Genomic DNA, 7,780 nt, shown 5'->3' on the forward strand with positions numbered 1-7,780 from the left:
CCACGGAGCAGCTGCCATGCCAAGGCTGCTGCCAGCAGAAGGAGCTGAAAATGGCACTCGAGGGGTTCTTTGTGTCTACAAGTGTGTGCTCTGTAGGCCTTGTGAGCAAAAGAGTCTTCTGTGTGCAGACTCGAGTGCTGCTGCCTTTCACGCTCTGAGCTCCGCGTGCACAAGGGGTTTGTTTGTTTGTTGGTTGAGGCTTTTGCAGAAGGACCTTGAGAGGATGGAGACTTGATTTTTCATTTGCTCTTAATTGGCCAAAATCCTCTGCCTGGGCACACTGGGGTTGCTCAGCCTGGAGCAAAGGAGGCTCAGAGGGGACCTTGTGGCCCTGCACAACTCCCTGACAGGAGGGGGCTGTGGCAGGGGTCAGGCTCTGCTCCCAGGGAACAACAGGACAAGAGGAAACAGCCTCAAGTTGTGCCAGTGGGATTTCAAGTTGGATATGAGGAAATATTTCTTCACTGAAAGAGGAGTTAAACATTGGAACAGGATGCCCAGGGCAGTGGTGGGATCCCTGTCCCTGAAGAGCTCAAGAAATGAGTAGATGTGGCACTGGGAGATGTGGCTTAGTGGGCATGGGGTTTTTTGGTCAAAGGTTGGACTTGATCTTGGAGGTCTCTTCCTGCCTTCCCGATTCTATATTAGAAGCTCCAGAGAGCCAGCACTGACATCTACATGCTTGGTTTAGAACTAAACTTACTATAAAATTTGTATTAAAATTATTATTAAACTGAAGAGTTGCGGTGGGAAAAATGAATCGTGTTTCGGGTGGTGCTGGGAGTAGTGGTTTGCATGAAGACTTTATCCAAATCATAACTTGCATTATAAAAATGAAAAAAAGTTGGGGAAGAGCAAGAGGGTTGGCAAAGGGAATCCTCTACCAGAGTGGGAAAACTCAGAATATCCCAACAGTTACCGCTGTCCACAGTTCTGTATGACTTGTCTCAATTTGGAGCCAAAAGGGTGTTAGTGAATTTAAATAAATATTACAAAAAAGTATCTTAGTGTGTACTGGAGAAATGCTGGTGGAAAGAACCTTTGAGACTTAAATGCATTTAGATTTGGGCTCCTGTCTTTGGCTGCTGTTGTCTCGCCAGCCCCTCTGGAAGTGCAGGATGAGTTCTGTGTGTGCAGAGTGTGGGTGTGTGTCACCCAGAAGAGCTGAGTGGGGCGGGAGAGGAGGCAGCCTGGCTTGTTGGGTGCTGTGGGATGTGGGATTGGCTCTCGGGGGGAAGGTGTTTGGATGGATGTCTCAAAGCAGAGCCCTGTGGGTTTGTTGTTGCAGCTCTGAGCAGCACGTGCTGAGGCACATGTTGTTTGGATTCTCGTGTTCAGCTGACTCATCTCCAATCACTCTGGCTGCAGGAGAATTCAAGGACTGAGAACATCCATTGAATATTGGTGCTTTTGAGTGTTTCAGGCAATACAAGTGGGTTTTTTTCACACTTCCATTGTCTTAAAACTGTCAAAAAGTTCCTGTCTTAAATCTGCCATAATTCTGCAGATTCATCTGTGAAGTGTCCCCTGCTTTTCCTGCAGAGAGCAGATGAGGAGAATATTCCAGATGCTTTTCCTTGTGCAGCTGTTCCAGAGGTTTTCTTGCCCACCACACAGGTTCTGTATGCATGTCCTGTATTGACTGACAGGGCTTTTTATCCCGAGAAATCCCCTTTGGATATCCCATCGCTCTCCTTCTGTAAGTTACAACTTCAAGTGCTGGGAACTGTTCTCTTCCTGCATTCCTCCAGTATTGAAATTCATTCCTCATTGCCCAGAGCAGCTGGGGCTGCCCCTGGATCCCTGGCAGTGTCCAAGGCCAGGCTGGACATTGGGGCTTGGAGCAGCCTGGGACAGTGGGAGGTGTCCCTGCCCACAGTGGAACTGGATGGACTTTAAGTAAAGTTCCTTCCACCCCAAACCATCCTGTGACTCTGAGGTTATTCCACTGAAAAGTTCTTATTTGAAATTACTGACCTGATGACCCTACATCAGCAAACAGCACCAAACTGGTGTCACTCCATGTTCTAGGAGCTGCTGAATATTTAAGCTTGTAGGGAATTTAAATTCCATGCTTGCTGTTGTAAACGTGATAACTTCCTGCTCCAGTCAGCACTGCATCCATGGAATATCCAGCTAGGCTTTGGTTTATACTTACCCTGGGGAGAGAGCTGCCATTGGTGTCTCTATTAACACACTGACAGATATATTGACATCAGTTGTCTTCAGTCTTGCCTGTTTAATTAATAAAATTGATCTGCTGAGCATCTAGCTAATAATTCTGGGGCAAATATTCCAGCTAGTCTTGTTACTAAAATGGAGTTTCAGCCTCTTGCTGTGGAATCTGCCATGAGTCTGGTTGCCACAATAATTTAATGATTGTTAATTTGTAGTCTTTCCTTCATCTAAAGTGCTTAAGCTGGATTTTTATTGCAACAATTAAGGACAAAATAGTTAAAATACCTTCACAGAAAATAAATGCAAAGGAATAATCATAAAATCCCAGCTTATTTTTATGTAGAAAAGATGAAACAAATAAATTTAATGTCAGTGTGTTATATAAGACCCATTGAAGAGCAGCTGCAGTCAGAGTTTAAAGCTAGGAATAAAATACATGATTAATATGCACAAAGGATGTAGGAAACACTTCTGAACTTCTTTTATCCATTTGTAGCCCAGTTGACTGCTTTTCTGGCTTAGCTAATTGTTGGGTAAATGACTTCCTAATTCTGGGTTAGGTCAGAAAAACACATTAAAGAATAAAACCATCTGCAGTGTCAGTGACTCGTGGCATCCTGGGCTAGAGACAGGCACTTCTCTTATCTCTTCTCCAGTGATTAATGATTACACTGCCCATTAGTTTACTAATGTTTGTAGAGCATCTTCTGGTGGCAGCTACGGCTTCACTGAGAGCCCAGACGACGAGCAGGCGCTAATTACATCCTGCTCATTAGGATTTGTTCTGCTGCTGGCCCTTACTTGGCGCTGTACCTGCACCACCTCACAGCTGAAAGGTCCATGCACGAGGATCTGCCCTGGATTTTGCATTTTCAGCTCCATTTTTCAGAGGATGAAGGAATGAATCTCAACAAATGTTTTGGACTTATGTGATGAATAGGGGAAGAAATATATATCAAATAAACCCTAGCAATTAAAAACCTTTCCCAGACTCGCAGAAGCAGAACTGCTTTCCAAGACATAAAGTCTTAACAGAGACATTTTTAAGGTGATCAATTTAATATAAAGCATTTTAACATTTTCAGTGGAAGTTTGTGTTAGGGCTGACTGAATGCTGCAAAATTATTTGAATTTGGGTGGGAAAGATTTTATTTTTTTAAAGGCTTCCTTTTAAAAGCAGTTGTTCTGCATAGTGGGAGGAGGTATAAATACTTGTTTAGAGCCTTGTTTTAGCAGAGTTCTTAAGTGTAGCTTAAAAGGAAGCAGTTTGTTACTTGGGGCTCGAGTCATTTAGCAGAAAACAAAGGATGTTTTAATAGTAATGTCAGGGTACAAGTTGAAAAAGGATTTATTGTGAGTGATAACACACAGATTTTTCCACAGCTCTAACTGCTGCCAGCATTGTTTAATACTTGTGAGGGACTTTTTTTGGGTTTTTGTTTTTGGTGATGAGAGACAGTAAAATTAATTCAGCAGCTACTGAAATGATGTTCAGCTGAGGCCTCATTTTGGTCAAGAAGTAGATTTAATAACTACTTCTAACTATATTAAGGGTAAATGGAAAGTATGTAAGACATAAGATATAATAGATAAATGCATTTAGCATCTATAGAAAGCTCAGAACATACAGGGATAAAATGAGTATTGCAGAGGAAATTCAACACAAGCAAATGTGTATCAACTCATCAGTAACAACCAAGCTGAAAATTAGAAGCAGCTTCCAGTGAAAGCTTTGGGGCATCTTGCTAAAATAAACAGTAGGAAAAAATTATTCAGAGGCTTCAGACAGAATTACAAACGTTCATGAGAAATACTTCAAAATGTGATTGAAAATGAAAATACTGCACTCTGACCTGAGACATTTTTGGCAGTTCTTCTATGACTGGTTTTTTTTTGCTTTGAGCTTCAATATTTTATCAGTGGATGTTCCATGGAGGGGCACACATGCCTGCAGGGAAGAGAGCACGGAGCTGGATCCTTCCCATCATATCCCAAGCATCCACATCCCTACTGCAGCCGTTGGGGTTCTCACTCTTCCTCTGAGACACATTTTGTGCATCAAAAGCACCAGTGCCCAGAGAAATAAGCAGTAGATAATTACATATATAATTATATAATTGTGGTGGTGACCCAGCCTCCCTGAGGGGCTCAGGGGGCTGGAACCAGCCTTGATGAGGAGAGGCCACTGATGTGATTTGGATCCCTGTGCCAGCCTTGCTCCTCAGGAGCTGAATGGAGCCTCCACAGCACTTCAGACATGGAATCATGGAATGGTTTGGGCTGGAAGGGATGTTAAAGCCCATGGGCAGGGGCAGCTCTCACTAGGCCAGCTTGCTCTAAGACACAGCCTAGTCTCAGGTGGGAGAGTGAATATGTGAGAGTTTTTAGCCTGCAATGGAAGTTTGTCCTCTAAAAATGGTCTCTCAGGTCACAAGTTGCTGGTACGAACACCATGGTGGTCAGCTTTGTGTCCTGTGTGTGTCCATACATGAGGGTAACACTCATTGAGCCACTTTTGCTTCCTAAACTCAAAATAACAAAATCTGGGGGCTGTGTCAGGACCAGGCGGGGTAAGGTTTTATTTTGGGGTGAGTGAAGCAGGAATAGGGAGGAGGAGCTGAGCATGCATCTTGTGTTTGAGTAGATGGTCTGAGACCTCCTGGGCAGGGGCAGGGATGTGTCCTTTGTGCCCAGTGACCTCACCCAGAACTTCAACCACAAACTGGCTTTGCTCTGGTTTTCTCGAATGAATCAATAGCAAAGCTCCTTAATCCTCCTGAGACCAACATGTTAATAACAAACAGGAGAATACAATAACTGCTAATAAATGGCTTTGCTTGATCGTCTGTCTCAAAACCTTCAAGATAAATTCAGGCCCTCATTCCAGACAATATACCATGTTTGATGTTGCTCAGGTGATCTGTTTATTCCTCACAGCCATGGACAGAGCAGGAATCTCAGCAGAGAAAACTGGGTTTTGGGGACAGCTAGTGCTGTGGCTGTGCAGGTCACTGATGCTGGCAGGTTATCAGTGTTCAGAGCACTCAGTACCACTGGCCATTTATTGTGACAGCCTGTCCATGCTGCAGCCCATGGGAGTTCTTCCCAGGCACTTCAGTGGGATCAGAGTCCTTGTCTTTAATACTTTTAGGCTGTACAGTGGTTAGGATAATGGCTTGGGCATTTTTATGTCCAGTTCTTTGCACACAGTGACATCAATGACTGTACAAGTGTCTTGCTGAGCTGACTTTGTAGTGCTGGGGAGGACTCAGCCCCTGTGTCCTCAGTTCTGCCCTACTTACTGTATTTTTCTGATAAAGAAAAGCCTTTTTTTAAGTTAAAAGCTAAGGCTAAACAGCCTGTGCAGTTACTAACTCCTCACTTTGTAATATTCAATCAATTGTAAAACATCGGAGTTCATTCTGCTAAGACACGGACACGGGCAGACCTTATCCCACACTTACTCATCAGCCCCACTCCCGTTGTCCTAGGGGAGAGCTGAGGGACCCTGAACTGAAGATATGTTGGCTAAACCAGTGTTTAACTGGAATTATGCAAATGAGTCCATTATCTTGAATAAAACTGTGGAGCTTAGGTGAGTTCACATCCAGATAGTTGTTTCCTCAGTTATTTTATCCAGACACATCCAACCAAAAACTAGAACTGAACTGAAAGCTTGTCCCAAACACAGGCAACAATGCCATGCACTGTAAAAGCTTCCCATTATCCTGTCCTCCTTGATCTGGATTGACTATCAGCCAGAGAGCACCTTTCTGAATACCTGTGTAAGTCATTCCTCACTTTTCATTCAACCTGTGCACTGTCAGACATCTGCAGAAACTGGAATTAAAGCCAGAAGAATGCACCAAGCTACCAAGCCTGTATATTCTCTTCCTCCAGTGCCACTGGTGATTGAGCTGCTTGACCTTGCAATAGCTGGGAAAGCTGTTTTATGGGTTTCTTTATGGGATGGTGTTGTTTCCTTAGCAGGCATTTATCATTTATGTGATGTATTGGTGGCTGTGATGAGCAAGTTCCAAACACACAAGCACCTCTTGAAACTGTACTTTTCCAGTGCTCTGTATTTGATACCTGCTAAAAATGAGGCAGTATTTGAGTCATTCTAAAGCTTCCCTGGAAGGCAAGATACCTTTAGGCTGTGCAGCAGAAAAGAACACTCCTCTAAATCTGTATTTCTCTGAATTATCTTAATTTGTGCAAAAGATAATTCAGTTTCCAAAGCTGACAGATACCTGTGATCATGTCAGTGCCTTGCAGTGTTGCACATCTGTGTTCAAGGTATGGATGCCCCAATCCAGGCCTCCACGTGGCATGGGGACACTTTGCTCAGGTGCCTGACCCGTGCCATGAGCCCCTGTGGGTTGGAGTTACGGGATCTGGCTCCCAGTGAAGGTTTTGGGAACCGTATCAACAGAGATACTTGGGAATGGATTCTGTGCAGCTCACTCTGCTGGGTGGGGCAGCACCACGTCAAGTGGATATTTATTTATTTCCTAAGATGAATTTATTTCCTAAGATTTATTTATTTATTTCCTAAGACGAATCCCGCTGGAGCACCTGTTGATGCTGGATCCAAGCACTACAGGCCAGTTATGTGGGGGAATGGGGAACCCCACAGGTTTCTTACTGCATTGCCATGGCACCAGCACATGGTGATGTGACTTGGGGGCCGTGGCTGCTCTGACGGTTCTACAAATTACCATCAAATTTACTTTTGTAAACCAAAGTGCACCTCTGCTAAACAGAATCATGGAATCAGGGAGTGCTTTGGGTTGGAAGGGACCTTAAAAATCACCTTGTTCCATCCCCTGCCCCGGGCAGGGACACCTCCCACTGTCCCAGGCTGCTCCAAGCCCCAATGTCCAGCCTGGTCTTGGGCACTGCCAGGGATCCAGGGGCAGCCCCAGCTGCTCTGGGCACCCTGTGCCAGGGCCTGCCCACCCTCGCAGCCAGGAATTCCTTCCCAATATCCCATCTAATCCTACCTTCTGTCAGTTTGAAGCCATTCCCCTCTGTTCTGTTGCTCCAGGCCCTTGTAAATAGTCTCTGTCCATCTTCATTTTTGGCTCCTTCAGGTACTGTGAGGCTGCAATTAGGTCACTCCTAATTTATTTGCAAATCAGTTTGGACCAAAGATCTCCTGCCTCTCCTTCTTTTTTTTTTTTTGTTTAGTTTTGCAGCATCTTTGGCAGTTCCTGCTCCCCCCGAGCCCCGGGAGCTGCGTAGGTGCATCAGGAGGATTTGGCTGCCCACTGCCCCCTCTCCCTCTGGAAATGGGACAACTGGCCATGGAGTTGGTCACTTGACCATGGCACATGAGCTGCCCTCATCAGTGTGTTCTGGTGTGTATTTAACTTAATAATGTGAGCAGATGGTCATTATATTGATTCATGAAGGAAGGGAGGAAGCTTGGCTTGGGAACGTCAGGGCTGAGTGCTGAGCATCGGAGCTGGGCAGGATGCAGGGAGGGGAGGAAAAAAGCACATTGTTGTGCTCTGTGGGGTCTGCTGCTTTGGGTTTTTGTTTGGTTTTCTCTTTCACAAAGTACCACCCAATAAAATCAAGTCGAGGTGACTCATCA

This window comes from Corvus brachyrhynchos, unplaced genomic scaffold (genome assembly GCF_000691975.1).
Source record: "Corvus brachyrhynchos isolate BGI_N302 unplaced genomic scaffold, ASM69197v1 scaffold266, whole genome shotgun sequence".
NCBI lineage: Eukaryota > Metazoa > Chordata > Aves > Passeriformes > Corvidae > Corvus > Corvus brachyrhynchos.